Raw genomic sequence first — 13,879 nt, 5'->3', positions numbered from 1 at the left:
TGGCCCTCGCCCTCGATCACCCGCTCAATCGCAAAGGAAATTGTAAATCATCCTCGCACACACTCATCCTCCTGGTGACAGCTCTCACCCTCGTTATTATTGTCCTCATTCTAGAAACTTGTCCTCGCGAAGGGAGTTGTCCATCACCCTCGCCTCGTAGTGGAAGTTGGCCCTCGCTCTGGCGATGGGAATTGTCCATCGCCCTCGCTTGTCCTCACCCTCGTGCTTGAAGTTGACCCTCGCAGTGAAAGTTAGCTCTCGACCTCGTTCAAACTCGTCTTCATGAGGATTGTTGTCCATCGCCCTCGCGTTCCTACTGGAAATTTCTCCTCGCCCTCGTTAACCCTCATCCTCGCGTAGGAAGCTGTCCTTCGCCTTCTTCCACATATCATTGAGGGCGAGGTTATTTTAGGGTAGGAAAGCCCTCGCGAGGATCAGATCCTCAATTTTCCAGCATATTTCCTAAATTTTCTTTAAAATATGTCCTAAACAAAGAAAATTAAACATTCCATCGTATAACTTATTTCGGATTACATAAAATGGAACAAATCATTGACCACTCGACGCTTAATATTAACATGAATATGTTCAGGTAAAATTTGATTAGAGTTTCCTTTAAATCTTTCGGTTCAAAACTTGTGTTGCCCATGAGACGAGTCGACACTAGAAATAAGAAAAATGAAGTGAAGTGTTTGAGTTTTACGTCCCATGGTTATGGAAGTTAGGTTAAATTAGGCGGTGATGATGACAAATGAATAAAATGATGGAATGAAGAAAGAGCGAGGAAACGGGAGAACACCAAGAAAACCCCTGAGCACTGTATTTGTCCACCACAAAGTCCACACGTCGCGAGCTGGGATCGAACCAGAAATTCCAAGCACCGGAGTTACCACCGCGCCCCGTACGAGAAATAAGGTTTATTATTTCGTCTTGTAAATTTTATAGAAGTCTAGTCCCGTCTCAATTCTTTGAACCTTCTTTATTGTCCCGATTCTCGACAACTCACTTCTCCTCTCGTTCTGTAAATTTACGTAAAATATGTATTCCCTTATCTAGATGTTCTAAGAATCTGTCTGTGTCACTAGAAATGTAAGAAGTGTGTATCTAATAACATTTAAACCATATTTATTATCGGGATATACAGTGTAATGATTAGTGTATCTTTAAACGTTCATAAAGCTCTTCAGTGTGATTGCAAATCACTTTTATCAATTTATAGGTTTTACATACGGATCATTTAGGAAAAAGACTCGGGTGAACTAGTGTTGCTCACGAGATTCGAAAAAAAAAATTCGTCTTGTCTCATAGTGCAAATTAAAAGAGTGATAATGATGATGAGATTTAAAAAGTGTCATTTTATAATGTGTCTTTGATGAACTATCAGCGTATAAGGTAATATATAAGATTTTCGTAAAAGATTGAGTTAGTTATTTGCACGAAACTAGTTAGGTGAATTTTGTTTGCAATTCCAGCAATAACACCCTTTGTAATATGTGGTATATATTTCTTATTTGCTAAAATAATTGGCCCATTTTTTAATGTTTGTTTTGTGTGTAGAAGATATTTTCTATTTTAGCTAAGCTGATGAGGAAGACACCTCTACTAAATTCAAAGAAATCTTTGCGTCATCACAGGACGAAGTGTCGTTTGCCAGTCTCCTTAGTGTCCCTATTGCGGCGGCTTCAGATCATCAGAGAACCCTTTCTCTGCCCCCAAAGAATTCGTCATGAATCCAGCTCAGGATTCCAGTCCAAGATTGCTTTATAGCTGCAGACAAAATCTTAGACTTTATAGCTGCAAATAAAATCTTTTCTTCGGGTACTGTAAATTGAAGGTTCGTTCTGACGACCTTTCGAAAGAATGCGTATTGGTTGGTTAATCGGTAATATTGTCTGTTGTCTAATAATAATACCGTATTTACTCGCGTAATTTTCGCACTTTTTTAGAGGAAAGAAGTTGTTTTGAAAAAAGGGTGCGCAAATTATACGGGAAAAAAATTAGCCACATCAGTGAACATCATCTAATTTTTTTCCCAGTCAAAATAACACGAAAATACCGGTACATAGTTTCTTTGTAGAAAAATAACATCAATTGAATTGACAACAAACAAGTAATTCTAAATTTGTAGAAAAATAACATTAAAAAATTGATTAAGAAGCCGTGTTGTTTCTTACAAATCACTGTCAAATCCTCGCGTGCGCAAATTATGCGAGGAAAATAAAATATACAGAAAATACTCTTCAAAATTGGGATGTGAAAATTATGCGAGGGCGAAAATTACGCGCGTATTTACGGTAATAATAATAACATGTGTCCCACTGGCGGATCCACGGGGAGGGCGGAGGGGGCGGTCGCCCCCTCCAAAAGGTTTTTTGAACTTTCAGCATTTATCATTGGGAAATACTAACATGGTATTTTTCCCGACCGATCCAATATGTGTGACAAGCGTAGCAGAGTCTAATCAAAATGTGTGGTACTTAATAGTACTTAACAGAGACATATTTGAATTGTGAATACGTTTCTCCCTAGTTCCTTGGGGCGGTCACCATAAGCCCCAAAGGAGCGAGAATATGATTCATTCGCTGGATGAACAGCTGTAAGGAGGGTAAGACGGCTCACTCTTTAAACTAAAAACGTATATTTTAAAATTGTGTCCTAGAAAAAGGATATGGGAATGGAATTCGGGTCCTGAAACTTCAAGTACCTTTACCTTGAATAAAGAGAAATATGGAATCTTCAGCGCTCCTTACCGGAAAGCTCTCTGAAACTGAGACTTTTCAGTTGGTTGATTGATTAATATATAAGTACGTCGTTTGCCAAAAGCGATGCTTTACAGAACGAAGACTAGAGTTTAAAGTTGGATCTGAACCACTGTAGTACGTTCGATGTTCACTCACCGGGAATCAAACCACAGAACCCCTTGCATCAAAGATCAAAGTACGTTCGCTAGCTACTAGATCAACAAGGAGAGCCGTGACTTTTGGGGTTCAACAGGGAAACATTAGGAAGGGACCAGGGATTTATTATGACTTCAAATGGCATTTCATATTTTCTTGAGAAATAGCACAAGTTTGTTATTGTAATTCATACATAAAAGACGAAATCCTGAGTGAGTAACTTCGTACAGGCCAAACCACTTAAGCTAGAAACTTGAAATTAGGACAGTATATGCGATTTGTTACGTAGGGTATTACTAAGGAAGGATTTCTTTTGAAATTCGAAGAAAGGAAGGGAGTATGGGGTGGAAATTACTTTAATAAGATGGCCATCTCTTCGAATCCGTTACGACTAGAGACTTGAAATTTGGCATTTGGATTTCTCATTTAAAATAATTTGACACGCGTTTCAACTTTTTTTGATATTATAGTAAAACGGAGAAAAAAGATATGGAAAGAAAAAGTGGCGGGGATTGCAAATATTATAATAAGATATCAATATCTAAGAATCTTTGAAGGTTACAAACATGAAATTTCGTATATCGACTTTCCACTTAAAATAATTAAATACGTATAGCAGCATTTTTTATATTTTACCTAGAAGGGAGGAAAAGGGGTGGGATTATTATTATTAATTTTGTTATTATTATTATTATTATTATTATTATTATTATTATTATTATTATTATTATTATTATTATTATTATTATTATTATTATTATTTTAATTATTATTATTATTATTATTATAAGATGCCATCTCTCGGGATCCCTTGCGGTTAGAAACATGAAAGTTGGTAGTTTGATTTTTCATTTAAAATAGTTCAACATTTATTTGAACGTTTTTTTTTCACTTAACGTAGAAGAGAAGGAAAAAAGGTGGGGCTGGTTCATTAAAATGCCTTACGAGGTGTTTGAATTTAGTGAATTTCGTGTCTTAGCTCAATCCAATTCTATGTGAAAGGCAGAAGGAACAACGCGAAATATTGTGCCACAGTACCACGTAGGAACATCTGCTACGGCCATATGTCGACCAGATTGCAAATCTGGGGCGAACCCAACCTAGACGAAGGCTAGTATAATATACCTAGGTAATTTTATTGTTGTAAGCATAACTATAATTTATTATACTATGTTTCATGGACCCCACACAATTATAGACATAGATTAATTTTGTATTAATTTTTCTAACTGCTGTCCCGCAAGTTACTCAAACTATAAATGATTAGAGCAAATTGTACACTCTTTCGTTAAAATGAATGATATCGTCAATACAGCATTTTCTTTTGTGCAAGTACTGTGCCAGACAGTGCATCTCATATGTTGCGGTGACTGTGTGTGAAGTGAATCATGACACCGTCACGTCTCCGAAACGGAAGTACGTAATTATTTTAAATCTACAGAAAAATAGTCCCATTACAAAAAAAAAAAAAAAAAAAAAATCGGGTTCCAAAGTGGAATCTGGTAATCTTTTTTTTTTTTCAACCCCTTCCAGCCCTGGATTCATATGAGTACCATTCTTGTAAATTAAATACTGGTCACCTTGAAGCTACGCTCATCTTCAACAAATCGAACCGCCCCTCCCAAACAATCCTTCTGGATCCGCTAGTGCCACTACTATTGGCGTGGAATGGACTATTTTATGTAAAATTATTATGAAAGTAAAGAACTTTTTATTTTTTCTAAAAAGAAGAAACAAAATAATAGAAAAGGTACACTAAATGTGAAGAAAGAACTTTAAATTGTCAGAGTTTCGAGTACTTTTGCAACATTAGTTTAATTGTTTGAATGTTTCTTTCGTTTTAGTTTCGTGTCCCAGTTTATTATTTATGTTCGGTGCTCTTTGCTCATCTGATTTGGTTGACTGAAGTTAGTTTGCTCATTTAAATTACTGAAGGTTGAAGTTTACCCAGTGCAGTTATTAGTTTTTGGTGGTTACTTGGCATTCCAATTTGATTATCTTTAGTTATTGTTAAATAAATCTTATTAATTGGTCCATTAAAATTTGTTTGTTGGAATTTATAGTCCCTGTTGGTTTGCTTTGAATTCATATTTTTGATTTGTTTAGATATTTTGTTTCAGATTAATGTCCATATAGGGAATTTTATTGCTCTTGGCCTACAAAAGTTGGTTGGTTTGAAATTTAGTATCTTTTTGTATAGACTTTGAGGTAGAATAGCTTCCCAGAATTATTGCTGTTCAGTGAAACTAATTGTTGGTAGTTAGCTTCAGTTTTATATATTTTTTGAATCCTGCATTTATCAGTTTTCTGGGATTAAATCTCTTTCCCTTGGACCTAATTAAATCGCTTTAGCTTCTGTTTGTAATCTTTTGTGAATTATTAATTTAGTTATAGTTCTCTCTTTGGAAACTAGCGTCCCAATCAAACCTTTGAGAGTGTTAAACGCCACTCACTTAATTTGGCTTGAGTTAAATTTAGTATTTAGAAAAAAAAGTCGTTGATTAAAAGTAATAATGTAGATGACCGTTTAATGACTGACCTATTGTTGAGCTCGTCTTATTTTTGTTGAGCTTAATAACTGACTGGAAAAAGAATGAGCAAATCTTCAAATTAAGCTATTTGATTTGGGATAAAAAAAGAGAATCTGATTTTATCAGTTCACTATTGGCTTACTGATCATTATAACAGTGGTGTCCAAATAATGAGCCTGAGGACCATACCCGTCCGTACTAGTAAGGTGGAGAGCCGCAGCTAATAATAATAATAATAATAATAATAATAATAATAATAATAATAATAATAATAATAATAATAATAATAATAATAATAATAATATAAAACAAAAATAAAAAAAATGTATTTGAAATATTAGGTACATACTTATCCAACTTGACAAATGAGGATGATTAAGTGTTTACAAGGGCTGGGATATCTACATCCACTTCTGTTGTTACGATCCGCAGAAGATATAAAAGAGATGAATCTCCAAGGCAGGTTCTGAAGCGATTCTTCAAAATTTTTATGGTGGAAAATTCACTTTCACACAAATAAGTACTACAAAATAGTGACACTATTTTCCGACCAATCTCACCAAATTTAGGGAAACTTTCGTTAGAAAGTAGACTGGAAAAATCTACTCCTTTCTCTACCCTTGTCTGAAAGAATGAATCAGCCTCTGAAAGAATGAATCAGCCTCTGAAAGAATGGATCAGCCTCTGCAAGAATGAATCAGCCTCTGAAAGAATGGATCAGCCTCTGCAAGAATGGATCAACCTCTGAAAGAATGAATCAGCCTCTGAAAGAATGGATCAGCCTCTGAAAGAATGAATCAGCCTCTGAATAAATGAATCAGCCTCTGAGAGAATGAATCAGCCTCTGCAAGAATGGATCAGCCTCTGAAAGAATGAATCAGCCTCTGAAAGAATGGATCAGCCTCTGAGAGAATGAATCAGCCTCTGAAAGAATGAATCAACCTCTGAAAGAATGGATCAGCTTCTGAAAGAATGAATCAGCCTCTGAAAGAATGAATCAGCCTCTGAAAGAATGGATCAGCATCTGAAAGAATGAATCAGCCTCTGAAAGAATGAATCAGCCTCTGAAAGAATGGATCAGCCTCTGAAAGAATGGATCAGCCTCTGAAAGAATGAATCAGCCTCTGAAAGAATGAATCAGCCTCTGAAAGAATGAATCAGCCTCTGAAAGAATGGATCAGCCTCTGAAAGAATGAATCAGCCTCTGAAAGAATGAATCAGCCTCTGAAAGAATGGATCAGCGTCTGAAAGAATGGATCAGCCTCTGAAAGAATGAATCACCCTCTGAAAGAATGGTTCAGCCTCTGAAAGAATGAATCAGCCTCTGAAAGAAAGAATCAGCTTCTGCAAGAATGGATCAGCCTCTGAAAGAATGAATCAGCCTCTGAAAGAATGGATCAGCCTCTGAAAGAATGGATCAGCATCTGAAAGAATGAATCAGCCTCTGAAAGAATGAATCAGCCTCTGAAAGAATGGATCAGCCTCTGAAAGAATGAATCAGCCTCTGAAAGAATGGATCAGCCTCTGAAAGAATGAATCAGCCTCTGAAAGAATGAATCAGCCTCTGAAAGAAAGAATCAGCCTCTGCAAGAATGGATCAGTCTCTGAAAGAATGAATCAGCCTCTGAAAGAATGGATCAGCCTCTGAAAGAATGAATCAGCCTCTGAAAGAATGAATCAGCCTCTGAAAGAATGGATCAGCCTCTGAAAGAATGGATCAGCCTCTGAAAGAATGAATCAGCCTCTGAAAGAATGGATCAGCCTCTGAAAGAATGAATCAGCCTCTGAAAGAATGAATCAGCCTCTGAAAGAATGGATCAGCGTCTGAAAGAATGGATCAGCCTCTGAAAGAATGAATCACCCTCTGAAAGAATGGTTCAGCCTCTGAAAGAATGAATCAGCCTCTGAAAGAAAGAATCAGCTTCTGCAAGAATGGATCAGCCTCTGAAAGAATGAATCAGCCTCTGAAAGAATGGATCAGCCTCTGAAAGAATGGATCAGCATCTGAAAGAATGAATCAGCCTCTGAAAGAATGAATCAGCCTCTGAAAGAATGGATCAGCCTCTGAAAGAATGAATCAGCCTCTGAAAGAATGGATCAGCCTCTGAAAGAATGAATCAGCCTCTGAAAGAATGAATCAGCCTCTGAAAGAAAGAATCAGCCTCTGCAAGAATGGATCAGTCTCTGAAAGAATGAATCAGCCTCTGAAAGAATGGATCAGCCTCTGAAAGAATGAATCAGCCTCTGAAAGAATGAATCAGTCTCTGAAAGAATGAATCAGCCTCTGCAAGAATGGATCAGCCTCTGAAAGAATGTATCAGCCTCTGAAAGAATGGATCGGCCTCTGAAAGAATGAATCAGCCTCTGAAAGAATGAATCAGCCTCTGAAATAATGAATCAGCCTCTGAAAGAATGGATCAGCCTCTGAAAGAATGAATCAGCCTCTGAAAGAATGAATCAGCCTCTGAAAGAATAGATCAGCATCTGAAAGAATGAATCAGCCTCTGAAAGAATGAATCAGCCTCTGAAAGAATGGATCAGCCTCTGAAAGAATGAATCAGCCTCTGAAAGAATGAATCAGCCTATGAAAGAATGAATCAGCCTCTGCAAGAATGGATCAGCATCTGAAAGAATGGATCAGCCTCTGAAAGAATGAATCAGCCTCTGAAAGAATGGATCAGCCTCTGAAAGAATGAATCAGCCTCTGAAAGAATGGATCAGCCTCTGCAAGAATGAATCAGCCTCTGAAAGAATGAATCAGCCTATGAAAGAATGAATCAGCCTCTGAAAGAATGAATCAGCCTCTGAAAGAATGGATCAGCCTCTGAAAGAATGAATCAGCCTCTGAAAGAATGAATCAGCCTCTGAAAGAATGGATCAGCGTCTGAAAGAATGGATCAGCCTCTGAAAGAATGAATCACCCTCTGAAATAATGGTTCAGCCTCTGAAAGAATGAATCAGCCTCTGAATGAATGAATCAGCCTCTGAAAGAATGGATCAGAATCTGAAATAATGAATCAGCCTCTGAAAGAATGGATCAGCCTCTGAAAGAATGAATCAGCCTCTGAAAGAATGGATCAGCCTCTAAAAGAATGGATCAGCCTCTGAAAGAATGAATCAGCCTCTGAAAGAATGAATCAGCCTCTGAGAGAATAGATCAGCATCTGAAAGAATGAATCAGCCTCTGAAAGAATGGATCAGCTTCTGAAAGAATGAATCAGCCTCTGAAAGAATGAATCAGCCTCTGAAAGAATGAATCAGCCTATGAAAGAATGAATCATCCTCTGCAAGAATGGATCAGCATCTGAAAGAATGGATCAGCCTCTGAAAGAATGAATCAGCCTCTGAAAGAATGGATCAGCCTCTGAAAGAATGAATCAGCCTCTGAAAGAATGGATCAGCCTCTGCAAGAATGAATCAGCCTCTGAAAGAATGAATCAGCCTCTGAAAGAATGAATCAGCCTCTGAAAGAATGGATCAGCCTCTGAAAGAACGAATCAGCCTCTGAAAGAATGGATCAGCGTCTGAAAGAATGGATCAGCCTCTGAAAGAATGAATCACCCTCTGAAAGAATGGTTCAGCCTCTGAAAGAATGAATCAGTCTCTGAAAGAATGAATCAGCCTCTGAAAGAATGAATCAGATTCTGCAAGAATGGATCAGCCTCTGAGAGAATGAATCAGCCTCTGAAAGAATGAATCAGCCTCCGAAAGAATGGATCAGCCTCTGAAAGAATGAATCAGCCTCTGAAAGAATGAATCAGCCTCTGAAAGAATGGATCAGCCTCTGAAAGAATGAATCAGCCTCTGAAAGAATGAATCAGCCTCTGAAAGAATGAATCAGCCTCTGAAAGAATGGATCAGCCTGAAGGTCACAAAGTTCGAGTTGTAAGTTTGGTGGTTGTTCTTCGATGTCCGTTGTGAATAGATTTGTAAACAATGGAATGTCATTTTTTTGTTTGTCAAAATCTGAAAATCTTACATTACATTCATTCATGATACTCTCGATGTCTCAACATAACTTAGAAAAATCAAATGCTTCCCTTTCAAAATCTAATGTCAGACGATTGTAATTTGGAAACTGTTCTAAATTATTTTTCTTCTAGGCAGAGTTCTATAAATAAAGGGTCTGCTTTACAAAGCTAGATCAGAGTTATTTGTTTTGGTTTGGTTTATTGAAGTAATCGTCCCTTTCAGCAATGATGCCTTGCGTGTAGTTACATTACCGACTCTAGTGTTGCTGTGGATGCCCGCACCTTTTTGTTGCACAGCAGCGCTAAATGGATGACTTATTTCGAAAGAAGAGTGGAAACATTAAAAGAATGAATAAATATTATCAATAATAACAATCGTTAATCGTGAGAGCATTGTGAACTGCAGAAAATGGTTTGGCGGGCCGCCATTTGGACAGCTCTACATTATAAGATTTCAAATTGAATTTTGTCCTGTCGTAGAGATTTCTGATTGACAGTGTCAGCATTTAAATTATTCTCATTTGTACTAAACATTTTGTTAGTTTCTAGTGAAACTAATAATTATTAATTGTCAGAACTGCTCCTATTCAATGAATCGAATGGGAGTGGAATTATGCGCAGGGTGATTAAAAAGTAATATTTATTGTAATTATTTTCTTCAATTTTTACGAGAAAAAGTTAAAGAAAATAAATTGAATTTAGTTTTTTTTAATTGATAGGTTACTTCTGTAAATCATCAGAAAATAGTTATTTCTTGACTTTGATTTATTTTTTGATGTGAGTTTCTCTTATTGAGATTGCCATTGTGTTTAGGATCACGGATGTGATACTTAAAGCACCTCACTGTATTGTGATTGGCCGAATCGTCCTTTCTGGTAGTTCGTTGCTCCGGACTTTTTTCTTTCTTTTTTTGCGAGATTGTTGGACGAATTAGATGGTTTGTCACTATTATGCGTGGGGGCATTACAAAGATTCTTCCAGCCTTCTCGCCATAAATTTTCTATATAGGATCTCACTATATTTGTCTTGCGTCTCACCATATTATATTTGTCTTGCACCTGGCCATTTTTTGGAATTGGAATTTTTTGATCTAATTTATAAATTGAGCTTGGATTGGTTCAGTTAGGTTGTTATTCAGTTATTAAGTAATTAATTGTTTGTGTCTTTATGAATATTTAGAATTGTTTTGATCTCTGAACCACGTCAGTTTAAGATTAAAATTAAAATTCTAAGGTAAATTTTGTATTAATGGTAATTTGAATTTAAAACAAGTTGTGTATTTCTGATAGCAGCTTATATTTGAAGGTCGATCTTTTTCTTCTTTCTTTAGTAATTAGTAGTTAGCGTAGTGTGTAGTAGCTTGTTTGTTATATATATTAATGTCAATTAAGTGTTACGATAATTTAATTCTTGATTATTGAATTGATATTTCTTTTGTGGAAAGATTTCCTGCTGTTTTTTTTTATTATTATTATTATTTCTTGTAACATTTGATCAACTTTTGTGTCTTGAAATCAGATTGAAAATGTCTTCACGAGAGGAGTCAGCTCGTATTGATATTTCAGATGATAATCTACAATTTGTTACTATAGATCAGACAGGGCACATGACAATTGTAACTTTAAGTAGGGCAACTATGAGCCTGGCCCCTCCTCGAAGCCACATTTTCCAATTTTGTAATCGTGTTGAAGATAATTCGAGAATTTATAGTTTAGAAGAACCTTTTCCTAGAAACTTTAGTTGTCTTGCTCAATCTCCAACACCAATTCCAGCGGAGACTAGTCAATTAACTAGAGATAACCTAGGTTACAGTATTAATCAAAATTACTATTTTAGTCATGTTATGCCTAGGTAAGTTGGACTTCAGTTTTTCAGTGAATAGTTCAGAGTTGCCAACTCGTGATAGGCCAACGAACAATTATCAGCGCCTTTCTGATTACTATAAGAGAGTTTGTTTGGTTAAAAATTCGACTCCTATAGGCGTGTTTCGGACGGGTTGGCCAATGCCTCATGATCATAAATATTTTGACAGATTGTCGAATAATTTTTCAAATTATAATAATCATGCTCAGGGTAATAATGCAGTTGTTAGTACAACTCCGTATTATATTAGTAAATATTCTTTCCATACATTTACTGAATGTTTTGAATCAAAAATAAAAGCGTTTAAAGTTATTGATGGCACACTGTTTTTTAGTTTTTGATGTTCTACTGATAATTGAATAAATAGTGGAGCAATTTTCTTGGCCAATTACAGTTGTCTATAGTACATTGTTATACTAACACGTACTGAAGGTGATTTCAATGTGGAAGTACAATATGCCGTCAATAATAACTCTTCGTGGGATTTATTTAAATGTAAAATTCTTGATAGATTTGCTAAATACAGTAAACATTCCTTAGTATCTGAAAGATTATGCAGAAAACAAAAGTTAAATGAAGCGGTGGATCAGTTTGTTGGAGATTTATTATGCATCTTTTATTTTGAGATTTAATTGCAGTGATTCCCAACATATTAACAACCTGTTACATGGAATGAATCCATCAGTTAGATATAGGATGCTTCAGAAACCATGCACTTGGTTCAGGGATTTCAGCAGTTGTATCAGGTGAATGCTGAGAATACCAGGAAGGCTCAGCGTCAGTACTATGTTTAGTGGCGGATCTAGAAAGTAAAGAGTTAGGGGGGACTCAAAACCCAGACTATGATAGGTATGCTATGAGATTATTATATATTTTTCAGAAACAAATATGTAAATAATAGCTTCAATTGTTATTATCACTCAGAAAAGTAGGGGGCCCAGGCCCCGAGCAAGATCTGCCACTGCTATTAGTTGCATAACTCTACATCTCCAAGGCCAAGCATGCAGCCGAAATATAAAAAAAAGAACATTAGGAAACGCAGCGGTTTTAATCCATTGAAATCTGAGTTGACATTTATGATTATTTTTCCAGTGGTTGTACCCACAGCTGCAAAAGAAGAAACTTATTTGTGACGAGAAAGGAGAAACTACTTAGAATGAGTTTCTGAACAGCTTCCTACGCGAAGACACAGCAACGACGTCACACTGGAATCCACTAAAGAATTAAGCTTATATAATTCAATACAACCTGGAAAATGCGGTGACTGTGAAAACAGATTTACCCCAAGCTTCACATAACGAATACGCTAATAGCTATGATGAATTACAATTTGAATTTAATTATTCAGTTATTTCAATAATTAATTTCAATGGATTTTTCCTCCATCATTTTAGCAACTGTTTATTTCTCCCCCATCTCTGTATATATTTTCCGGTTGATGCGAATGAATGTCTTGTTCTATGCTGTATCTTTTCTGTGTGTGTGTGAAACTACCTTATTTTTGGATTGGATTTTTATGGAGAAAATGGTGAAAAACAAGGACATAAATATAACTGGTGCACGAAAAACATACATTAGGAACAATTTTACTTACACCATAATAAGAGTAAATACGCAACAAGAAAACAGTTTAGACTAAAATTTCAGAGCCAAAACATCACAGGAAAATTTGAAAATATTCATTTCAGATTCAGAACTTTATATTGCTAGGAAGCGATCGAAAAAAATAAACGTTACACAAAAATCTACCTTCGAAAGATGTTTAGTATAAAGAGCAGTATTTGTAAGGGGAACCCTTTAGCCCAGTCTTCGAAAGGAACCAAATGAGAAAGTGGGAAAATGTGGCAACATTCATTTTTGAAATCAGGACCTGAAATTGATGGAAAATGCGTAAACAAAATAATGTAACATCGTACGAAAATCGATCAGGAACAACACCTTGCGATATCTGCCGTTCTCAAATAAATGACATTAGTAAACTTACGTTGTGTGAACTGATTTCTTCCTATGTTCCATGGATTAATGCTAATAGCTATTCTTTCTGTGGCAAATAGAACAGCAGGACTAGAAATAAAGTCTTTTTAATGACAATTTAACATGGCCTGTCCGATTGCAATGATCTGAATAGACTTTGGGAGAGATAGCTGAAGTTAAGCTCAAATGTAGAAGAGACCATGTAGATTTTAAATTGTCCTGAAATGGATGGAATATAGTAAAAAACCACGAAATATGTACATTAATTTCAATGGAAAATGAATGACAAGTATGAAGTCGTCACCTACCTCAAAAACTATACTAAGAAGATGGCTAATTGAAAGATTATTTCCAAGGCATAATGAAGAGCTTAAAAACAATGTATAGCCCGTCAGGTAAATATGGAAAGAACATTCTCAAAAGTCAAGTTCTTTGAGTAAAATCAATAATATTGAGAAGGCAGTGGCGGATCCAGGACGGACTTCTGGGTTGGCAGATTGTTTTGTAATACTGGCACTTCGAGCTACTTTTAAGAGTTCCAAATTCTCGGATGCGTTTTGTTTATATATAAAATAAGAAAAAGTTTCCTCTTCTAGGGAGGAAGGCACGATTGCTCCCTCCTGTAAGAAAGTATAATAAATTT

Source organism: Thermobia domestica, chromosome 3 (genome assembly GCF_964235325.1).
Source record: "Thermobia domestica chromosome 3, izTheDome1.hap1.1, whole genome shotgun sequence".
In the NCBI taxonomy this organism is placed as follows: Eukaryota; Metazoa; Arthropoda; class Insecta; order Zygentoma; family Lepismatidae; genus Thermobia; species Thermobia domestica.
This window is presented reverse-complemented; position numbering follows the sequence as displayed.